Source organism: Pelobates fuscus, chromosome 6, assembly GCF_036172605.1.
Source record: "Pelobates fuscus isolate aPelFus1 chromosome 6, aPelFus1.pri, whole genome shotgun sequence".
Classification (NCBI taxonomy): domain Eukaryota; kingdom Metazoa; phylum Chordata; class Amphibia; order Anura; family Pelobatidae; genus Pelobates; species Pelobates fuscus.
In genome coordinates this window covers 276,374,293-276,385,926 of record NC_086322.1, presented here as the reverse complement: position 1 = coordinate 276,385,926, position 11,634 = coordinate 276,374,293, and positions in this window count along the sequence as shown.

Sequence of the window (11,634 nt, the reverse complement as noted above, 5' to 3'; positions counted from 1 at the left end):
AGGTAAGTATATCTACCTTTCATTCTCCCCCAAATGCAACCATGCAAGCTGACGTCATCTGTGTAAGGTCTATGCAAACTCGTCCGCTTGCTTTAATATATCTAATGTTTTGTTGTACATTAAACATTTTTAGTTCTGAAACTATCCAAAATTCTACTATGTTTACTCAAACTTTGGACTAGGATTGTTTATATTTTTCATCCACACCTTGTTCATTTCTTTTTTTTATATATATATAAGCGTATACTTTTCTTTTGCATTAGCTTTCATGGGCTATCAAACTATTAATTGAGCCTGTTGTGAATTTATATCCTTGTTCAAGGGCTATGTATCTTTGTGTTCATCCAGCATAATGAATGTACATAATGAGGTGTGTTAATTTAAGTATGTATACTGAAACTTTTGAGAGGTTGCTGTTTAGTAACTGGGCACTGTGAACAACATAATCACTACAACTTGCAGTAGTACTTATGTTACCTAGGGGTGCCTACAAAGTAGATGCCCAGATGTTTTAGAACTACAAAACCCATGATGCTTTGCAAGCCTGTAGAATGGCAAAGCATTGTGGCAGTTGTATTTCTAAAAGATCTGTGTATCTGACATTTTGGCACCCCCAACCCAGAGTGTCTGTATGCCATCCTCAGGTTTAATGTTAAAATGTTTAGGAACAGTCAGATACAAACCAGGGTTTTTACAGGTACCTAGAGATCGCCCTCTTACAAGATTAACATGTTCCCAGCACACTCAGACAATCAATTTCATCTAGGTTGGACGCAATTGACAATGATAATGTGTTAATTCCATATTATCGATGTGGAGGGGGTGGAATCCATGCGTTGAGGACATCTTCAGTTTATGCCACACCATTCGTAAACAATTTAACACTAAACAGGGGGACTGCGCCCAGATACTCTAGCCAACAGAACCACAGCAGCAAGTTGTAGAATTTATATTGTTATATAATACTCATTTTCATGTCAATGCACCTTGATCTTTGGCTAACCAAAGTTACCAACAGGCAACAGTAGTAAGCAATGAAAAACACAATCACATGTTACATCTAACAGAACTAAGAATATTGCCTCCTTGTAAAGAAACATAAACCAATAAAGTATTGTGTTATTTTAAGCATTACTGGACTGCTGGATTTATCGTCTTATTTTATCTTTGTTTTTATGTTGATCTTTGCAATATATTATCCATATATTACGGTGTCTGATGATCTCATTGATAGGATTTGTTTAGACTAACTCTTTGTGGTGTAACATACTAGTTACAGTCACACCAGGCAGGACAAGATATCTCCTCAAAATTCTCTTACCTTTCCCCAGATTTCTTCCTCTTCTCCACCTCTCTTGTCTGGTGTGGTGGTTCTGTCTTCTCTCCTAGTTCTGATTCCCATCTGTTCTCTTTCATGTCTGATACTTCTGTCTCTTTCCTCATCGGTTGGCTTTCGGTCTTCCTCAATTTTGCCTACCTGCTCAGAGAACTGTAAAAGGGTTACATCAACCAAAAGCAGTGTTTAATCAGAATTAAATGACCTGCGATCTCAGGTCAAAACCCAGTTCTCCCTACTGGCCTATTTGCCTTTGGTGATGCCATCCCCTCTCTAGATTGGAAGGGACATCATGAAGACCAGACTTATAGGAGTCTGTGCCGCTACTGGTTGTCCGTCACTCTGTATACGTAGAAATTACATTAGCCTGCCTGAATCTCTTGCTCCGGGCTGAATGATGACGCTGCCGTAGGTGAACCATGGCAGTAAAATTATTTAATTCTGTATGTTTCCAATGGAAACAGTGCATATACTAACTCCAAGAACCACGACCACTTTAAATCATTGAGGTGATCCAGGTGCTTCGAGTAGCCCTTATGATTCAACAGCAGGTTACCCATTTGGGGTAATCTCTTCATTCCTCACAGATGGATGGTGAAAGAGGCCAAGCAAATGTTTGGTTCTAGGACCCCTTTTTAACCCTCTGACCCTTGGTGTTGCCAGGCAAAATGGAGCTTCTGCTAGTGGCAGACCGTCTATGAGGCAAGCAATTGGGACATGCTATTAATAACACTGAGTCACATATTCCCATAAGGTTGCCAGCTGCCACTTGTAAAAATAATGGTGTAGCGCCCAGACACATATACACAATGGAAATTGATTTTTTTTTTTTTTTTTAATTCTTTATTTTTGCAGTGCAGATCAGGAGTAACATACAGGCGTGAGGTACCCCAACGGCAATCCTCAAGCAAACGTGTAACATTTAAAACAATGGGGTGAACCGCAATACATGCACATTTTTATGTTTTTTAGTCAAAACTGTGGAAGCGAAGAGTAGAAGCCAAATAATGATGTTTCAAGAGATAGGTAAGAATATATCACTGTATTCCGTTGGTTACAAGGCAGGTAAGTTGACAGGGTAGTGTCCCGAGTTTTAGAAAAGCAAATGAGAGTCTTTGTTTTGTTCTAGGTTATTGTTGTCTAATGGTCATATAAAGGTATCAAGCCAGGCATGCCATACTAGTAGCTATGGAGTGGCTGTGTACGATGTGGGGTAGGGATGCTACGTGCTTGGTCCTCCCATCTGGTAGTACTGGGTTATCCTCTTGTCTGTAATATGCCGTGGAGTATCATTCCACCAATGTATGGCAATACAGCCCTATCAATTAATACGGAGGGCTATCTGGGTCGTGGCATGAGTTTGCGGTATGTAGGCAAGAAATATAGAGGGTATAGAGTGTATGAGGGGGTTCCGCCCGTCTGGCAGCCTTTATGTGTCTGCTAGGCAAATAAACTATGAGAGGTGGATATCAGGTGAGACGAGACCCATTTTCAAAAAGGGGGGGTATATCTAAGCGTGTCCCTCCTGTGCTGACGCGTCTAGTCGCTACTCTATACCTTTGCCGTTATGCAGGTAGGTGGATATCTCCTCTTTACGAGACGTGCATGCATGTGTAACGTATGGTATGTGATTATGAGGCGTTAAGCACTGGTTGATCTGTTGATATATGTGTATTCCGCCTTGTCTAGATAGAACATGTATTACGTAGCAAGTGGTACTCTGGGAGCCAGAGGTATGAGGCCCAATGAAGGGTTGCCTGCTCCTTTAACTCGTTTACCTCGGCTATCGGGGTATTTGCTTGCCCTTAAAATGAAATAGACATGCAGAATTATAAGGCTGGTCAAACCTGGCTAGCTGTGTAGGTATAGGACAAAGCTGGGAAGGGCCAGTTGGACTTATGAAGTGTGGGTAAACATGCGATTACAAAAAATGCAACTTACAAGCCATTTAAAAGATAACTTCGCATCTGTAACAGTGCTCACGAGAGGAGACCACAGTTTGTGCCGCCGGACAGCATGATCCCACCTCCCGGGGTATGATTAAAACATTAGGAATCAAACTAGTATTAAGAAACTAAACAATAAAGTTCTGCAATAGTATAGGAGAAGAAAGTAATGTGGCTTCTGCCTGAGCAGGTGGCCTCCCTGTGTGAGCTTTGGGCCCGATGCCGGGCTCAGCCTAATCTGGTGGTTGTCATGAGCAGGGTATCGCCACGTAAACAGGCAAAGCTGGCGTGTGGCCAGGCTAAACATGTATGTCTAGGCTACCGTGTAAGTGGCACGTAGGGGTACCGGTTTAGGAACAATAATAAAGCTATAGCAGTAAACACCGCCACCAACAGTTAACATAATGCTAGACATAGGAAGTGGCATAGGAAGCCATGCATTAAACATATGTTAGAGGTATCAGCAACTTTCATTACCAGTGGCGTTCTCGTTTGGGATAGCAAAGCTGAATAACCCCTAACAGTCCATCAATGTCCTGTCACAATTGGGGGCATATTGTATTCTACCACTCCTGATGGCGTAGTCCCTATGGCCCAGTGGTCCCGGAGTAGCGTTCACGAGGTTGGTGCGACTGGGTCTAGGCTCAAAGTGTCCCAAAGTCTCTATGTTGTAACAATTGCATATGCTTCTGGAGTGGAGCTCTGGGGTATAAACGGGGCGCTCCGGTCTGGGTCCCAAGTATGGGTGCGGTCGGGGGAGCTGGCGTTGCCCTTGTTGGCTGGTTCCGCCGGTGTTAGCAGGTCTTGGGATAGGTTCAGGAGCCGGAGGAAGGCTGGGGCGTCCCGCATATCCTGGATGCTGTGTGTAGTCGTCCCTCTTGTGACCGAAAGAGTCCTGGGAGGTCGCCACCTATAGTCTATTTTGTGGGCTCGGAGGAGTAAGGTGAGAGGTCTGAGCGATCGGCGCCACGCCAAGGTACTGCTGGATAGATCCGGAAACAGTGAGAGGTCCATGTTTTCAAATTTGAGGGGAGTCTTGCCTCGCTGCGAGAACCGTTGCTCTGTGACCACTGGTACGGAAGCTCAAAATGACGTTCCTTGTAGCAGTGTTTGGAGCGTTTGGGGATTTGGGGATTCTGAAGACCCCCACTGGGGTGATCGTGGCATGCCGTCCCTGTGGCAGGGTTGTGAGTAGCATGCGGTCGATTAGTTTTGGCAGTTCAGCTTCGGTGATTTCGTCAGGAACTCCCCTGATTTTTATGTTTGATGCGCGCTTGGCGTCCTCCAAAGTCGCGAGTCGTTGTTCGTATAGTCGGTTCTGGTGTTCCAGGCTTTGTACCGTGTGTTGTAGCCCAGAGATTTCCTGGGCTTGGGATAGCGTTGAGCCTTCTAGCGCGGTGATGCGGCCTGTCAGGCCTTGTAGGTCTGCGCGAAGCGCTGAGACCTCCTCACGAAAGCTGTTTTTCAGGTCCGCCATCATCTCCCTCATAACCGCCACGGTGAGCGGTTCTGATTCTGTTCTGTTACCACGGTGTTTTGTCTGCCGCGGTGGATCCGGGGGTTGCATGTATCCCCCTTCCTCCTCTTCGGATAGGTACTCGGAGAAATCCGAGCACCCTCCGTGTTGGGCCGCCATGTTGGCCTCAGTGGCTCCGCGTGCGTGCATCCACATTTCCCCGATCGTCAGCCCCGGGGTGGGCTTGTGTGGTACCGTTTTTTTCCCCTTTTTCCCCATTAGGGCTTGTGGTGTGTGCCTGCGAGTTGGGGGTAAGAGGAGGGGGTATTTCAGGCGTTTTCGCTGTTTTTTCGCTGTTTGGGGCTCGGAGCTCCGTTTACTTGCGTCCGTTTGCTTCAGCGTTCAAGCCCCGCCCAATGGAAATTGATTGAGAGAATGGGATGTACATCATTTATAAAATCATTAGGTTTTATTAACTGTAATACATTTTTAAAAACCTGGAATAGAACATATGATGACTGTTGTCTTTTAATTATTTGCCATATGGGAATCACATCTATGACGCTGACACTTATCAAAAACAAACAAACATATTTTAAGGACTGCAATCAACCTACTACAGCCCTGAAGAGTATGGGTTTGTGGCATACTTTGAGGTGGGTTTTAGACATATCAGTGCCGTGGCATATTGTTTGTAAAACACTGATTTAAGAATACAGGTTTGTATTCATGCTATAGTGTTCCTTTAACCCCTTAAGGACACATGACGTGTGTGGCACGTCATGATTCCCTTTTATTCCAGAAGTTTGGTCCTTAAGGGGTTAAAGCAGGGGTCCTCAAACTATGGCCTGCCAGGGTCCTGAACCCAGCCCAAGCATTTAGGGCCACCCGATGGGCCCTATATCTTCAGGGGCCCGGTCAGGGCTGCGTCCTTGCAATAGAGCGACCGGGCCCCTTTAAAAAAAATTGCAGCCGCAAAGTAGTGCTGTGAGGAAGTGACGGCCGGTGGTCACTTCCACCCAGCTCCCTCCGTGCGGGAGGGAAAAAAGACAGGCCGCGAGGACAGGAGAGCCACGCCGACTCCCATCAGCCACAGCCACACTCCTGCAAAAAAAGAAAACTTAGCTATGTGTGTGTGTATGTATGTCAGTGTTTGTATGTATGTCAGTATGTGTCTATCTGTATGTATGTATGTAAGTATGTATGTCTGTCTGTGTGCATTTATTTCAGTATGTATGTATGTCTGTGTGTCTGTATGTATGTATGCGTTTGTATGTATGTATGTCTGTGTCTATATGTATGTATGTATGTATGTCTGTGTATGTATTTCAGTATGTATGTCTGAGTATGTATGTCAGTGTCTGTCTGCCTGTGTGTTTGTGTCTGTCTGTGTGTATGTATGTCAGTATGTGCCTATCTGTGTGTGTGTGTGTATGTATTTCAGTATGTATGTATGTATGTTAGTATGTGTCTGTGTCAGTATGTATAGGAATTCGTCCAAATTTTTTTCCAACCATAGTCCGGCCCCCAACAGTGTCTGAGGGACGATGAACTGGCCCCCTGTTTGAAAAGTTTGGGGACCACTGCTTTAACCCCTTAAGGACACATGACAAGTGTGACATGTCATGATTCCCTTTTATTCCAGTTTGGTCCTTAAGGGGTTAAAGTGTCCCTGTTTGTCCATTTTAAATGTTTTTCCATGGTAAAGCAAATCAAGAAAGGGTTCTAATTACATGCTTGCTATAGAACAATGGGCGTTTCTATATTTTTTTTCTCAAAACAATATTATAAATTGATTCCCCCCCTCCAAATTATAAAATACAAAGAGTGAACCAACAAAATATAAACATGGCACCAATTATATGAAAATAGAAAATAAATAAAGTCACATGATTTTCTCTCTCTATATGTTTCTTTTCAAATGCGTTTATTGAATTAATATCTTTTTATTATTATTATAAAAAAAATGTTTTTAAAGGGGATAGATACCTCCAACATCAATTTATTTGTTCATTTGACAACTGAACCATCGAAACATGAGCTGTGTGTTATTTTACTATTTTTTTTTTTTTTATAAACTGCTCTCTTTTCCCAGGCCTCAAACAAGTTTCATACATAAGACACAAATGTAGATTCCCCAAACCCCACCCTCCATTCTGTTGTAGAACTACGTCTCCCGTGATCCTTTGCCAGACTTCCTTGCAGTCATTCAACAACAGCTTGGATTTGCAGATTCGTCAGATTCAATAACCTGCACTATACGCGGCTAGACCAAAATTATATATATATATATATATATATATATATATATATATATAAAGGAAGCAAAAAAATTGCCTCCAAAATTGTAATTGCCACACGAAAAAAAAAATTGACATTAATTAATTTTTTTTCCTTGCGTCGTGCCGTGGAATTGCCGTGTCGAATGTGCGGCAGCGGAAGTGGAGGCTGAGAGGGAGCGATAGCTTGTGGTTTCTGTGAGAGGAACAAAGGAGGAGGAGGAGAGCGGGCGGCGAGGTGAGAGGATTGAGGGGAGCTGGGCTGGGAGGGGGATTGAGGGGGTCTCGGATGTGGGGGTGTATTAGGGGTGAGCGCCTGTATTATCAGGAGGGTTACCAGCACTGCCTGCTGCAGCTCTCAGCCAAGCTCAGGCTGTGAGGCCTAGTGGGACTGGAGGAACATTGTATATTATCTATATATTATCTGGGTCTCCTATGGGATATCTATATATTATCTGGGTCTCCTATGGGAATGGATACTGCAGGGCTACATACACATAACCAGTGCTCTCCTGGGTGTATCTCTCCAGCAGCCCCACTGAGTCTGGCCAGATCCACCATGGTTTTCCTGGACACACACACAAAGGGCTATTCATTAAGGCAGGGGAAGGAAAACTTTGGCACTGCAGATGTTGCGGACTACATCTCCCTTAAAGGGACACTATAGTAGCCGAAAACCACTATAGCTTAAAGCATGGGTCCTCAAACTCTGGCCCCCCAGATGTTGCTGAACTACAACTCCCATGATTCTCTGGCTATCTATGTTATTCAAATAATCATGGGAGTTGTAGTTCAGCAACATCTGGTGGGTCGGAGTTTGAGGACCCATGGCTGAAAGGGACTCTGGTCACCATAGCAACTTTATCTAAATTAAGTTGTTATGGTGCCATGAGACTCCCCCTGTGCATTGTTACCTTAAGTTTTGTAAAGGTTTAACCCCAAAGTGTGCCTCCATCCGGCTTGTAAATCTCAGTTATGTGCAGGCAAACATACCTTCACTGATCGGGTTAGAGCAGGCTTCCCCAAACTCTGGCCCTCCAGATGTTGCTGAACTACAACTCCCATGGTTCTATGAATGAAATAGGCGGAGAATCATGGGAGTTGTAGTTCAGCAACATCTGGAGGGCCGGAGTTTGGGGAAGCCTGGCTTAGAGCATCAGCTAACCACTTAATGCTAATCAGCAGTGCCCTTGCCCAGTGCCACTTCCTGTAATGAAGATTCACCAGCCAGATGCAGCCTGAGGGACCTGCAGATCGGCGCTGGAGGCAATCTTTGGGGTTAAACTGTTCAAGAACGGTTTAACTTGCCTCCTGGCACCATAACAAGTTTATTCAGATGAAGTTGTTATTATGACCTGAGTGTTCCTTTAATGTAGTGGTTCTGGTGCCTGTAGTCTGTCTCTTCATGCTTATCATTGTAAACACTGCCTTTTTCAGATATCAGGCAGTGTTTACATTGCTGCCTAGTAATGGAGCGGGGGACCTAAACTGTTTCTACAGCACTATAGGAATATAAACATGTATTCCTTACACTAAACTATATTGTTCCTTCAATGCTCTTACAGCCATAATGTTGAAAGCATAAGGGGAGATGGAGTTCACAACATATGGAGTGCCAGAGGTTGTCTATCCCTGCACTAAAGTGGGAATCGCCAGAAAAAAAATAATTTGAAATTCACTTTGAATTTTCAACAATTTGGATATAGGCTTTGGCCTTGATTTAATGGGTAGCACAAGAAAAGCCTACATGATGTAGAATTCAAATGCTGGAGGTAGGAAATCACAAGTCATTAATGGCTGGGATATCCTGCAGCATATGAATTTGACATCTCGCAGGGCAGCAATTCTTATAGGCTTTAATTTGAAGTGATGCATGCAAGGGAAAATATGGTGCTGCATCCATTAACCCTATCCATATTTAGGAGTCACAGTATTTGTAAGTCTGGGATTTTGTATAGAGGACATAGTTAACCCCTTAAGGACCAAACTTCTGGAATAAAAGGGAATCATGACGTGTCACACATGTCATGTGTCCTTAAGGGGTTAAAGGGACACTACCGGCACCCAGACCACTTGTTGCCATTGAAGTGGTCTGGATGCAGAGCCCCTGCCCCCTTAACCTTGCAATTGTAATCATTGCAGTTATTGAGAAATTGCAATAATTACCTTGCAAGGTTAACTCCACTCTAGGGGCTTTCTACCGGGCCCTTAGTGATCTTTTGGTCCACTATATGACTCTGGACGTTCTCACGCTTTGCAGGAGGACATCCAGTGTCAGCTAAAACCACATAGGAAAACAATGATACAAGACTTCCCTATGGGGTATTACACATGCGCATTAGGGATCGTTGGCAGAGCTTGAACCAGTGCTGAGGGACATTGGCCCTGGAATCAGTTAAATGACACAAAGGGTTTTAAGCCTTTTAGCGTTACGGGGACTTTGTATTCCTAGCACTATAGTTTCACTTTAAGTACAGTGCTTTGTTTGGGTTATGGTTGTTTTACATATAGGGACACTCCAGGCACTATAACTTTTCAGCCTGCTATAGTGGTTATGGTGCCAAGATGTGCTTTGTTGCCCTCTGTTTAATTGGTTTGACAACTTACCTGGGGTACACCAGTGACTTCTTTCTCTGGAGCCCTGATGCTCTTGCAAGTAGCTTCTGTAATGTCCCATGGCTAAGCCTTGTAGTGCAGGGCAGATTATTGGCTATTATTGGAGCATTTTGAACCTAGAACTGTTGGCTGCAGAGAAGTTATGACCGGCAGATTCCAGGTAAGTTGTAAACCCCTGTTACCATAACCAACTACTGCACACTGAACTGCCTTATGGGGGTGAAGGTAGAATTAAATAAGGTACCTGAGCATGTACACAGAGGTCATGCTTGATACCACAGCTGCGGGTTGGTGCATGGGCATCTGGTTTCATTTGTTGAGGCAGCCACTTTTGGAGGACCCAGAAGAAAGCTTTAGGTAAGTGTGTGTGTGTATATATATATATATATATATATATGTATATATATATATATATTATCCTGCACTATTGATGTTTAATAGCACAGCAAGTAAATTAAAGAAAACGTGTCATGGTACACACACCTAAGTTTAAATGAAAGTCGGACTGTAGGCACACTAACCATTTCGTCTCATAGAATTGGTTATAGTGCCTGGAGTCTTCAAGCACTGTACCTCCATTCGGTGTCAGAGCATTTAAAAATGAATGAAGGACCCTGGCCACCCACAGGCTGACCCCTACTGGAGATGATAGCCTGGAAACAATCATCAGCCACCCATTGCTGTTCAGTGAAGATGGGCTGCTGGTACCCTCATTTACCATTGAAACATTAAAGGAACACTGTAGCATTAATTTCCATTAATTAAAGGAAACCTGTATTCCTTAATACAATATAGTCCTTGTCCCTAGTGATATTAAGGTCTCCCATAGAGGAATATTGGGGACCTAATGCGCTGTGTGTGCATTCAAGCTTCCCCATAGGAAAAAATTGAATCAATGCTTTCCTATGGGGGCTTCCACTTCATGTGACCAAGATTTAATATAATGCAGATTAAATGCCTCTTCTGGCTGCCATTCTGATGAGTGAAACATTTCCATTTCTAATAAACTGTTTTACATTGCATTGTTAGAAGGACAGGGCCACTGCATCCAGACCACTTCATTAAGGTGAAGTGTTTGGGTGACTATAGTATCCCTTTGCATATAATTTAACATTGAACGGAAGGACGGTGCCCCACCCGGGCTGTCCTTAGCATTAGATGTAAATCTAAGTGTATTGTGAAGGACAATGAAATCACTTGCATGAGGTCCTCCTCTCTGTGTTACTCCCCCAGCAGGTTTTTATCACGCTTGCAGGGGGACTCTAATACCCAATGTGCTAGCAGTGATACCAGCCAGCGGTATCATTCAACAGGATTTCTTTGCAGAGGGTGGGTGTTACGACAGTGGAATCCCTATGAACCTCTGAGAATTGCAGTGCTGAAGCTAGATGGAGCAGGTGAGTGCTAATATAACAGCTCCCAAAGCATAGAAGTATATAATTTATCAGTAAGATGAATGTACTGCTTTGGTTGCTGTTACATGTTAAAGGGACACTCCAGGCACCCAGACCACTTCTGCCCATTGGAGTTGTCTGGGTGTCAACTCCCATCACCCTTAACTCTCCACGTGTAATTATTGCAGTTTTTATAAACTGCAAGATTTACCTGGAAGGGTTAAGCCTTTCTCTAGTGGCTATTTATCAGACAGCCACAAGAGGGACTTCCGGGTTCTTAAAACACTAAAAGCTATGCATGAGGACCTCCAACGTCGCTGGATTCCCCATAGTCACTGAAGTTTTTTTTTTTTTTTACCCCTTTTAGCAACATAGGATGGTGGGGGGGGGGGGGGGGGTGGGAAGGAGCAGGGCACTGCAGGATCCTATAGTGCCAGGAAATCAGGTTTGTTTTCCTAGCACTGGAGAGTCCCTTTAACCCCTTAAGGACCAAACTAAATAAAAGGGAATCATGACATGTCACACATGCCATGTGTCCTTAAGGGGTTAAAGCTGAAATTGTCATGAAACTGAAATTTTTGTGGAAGTTTTCTTTATTAAATTTTAC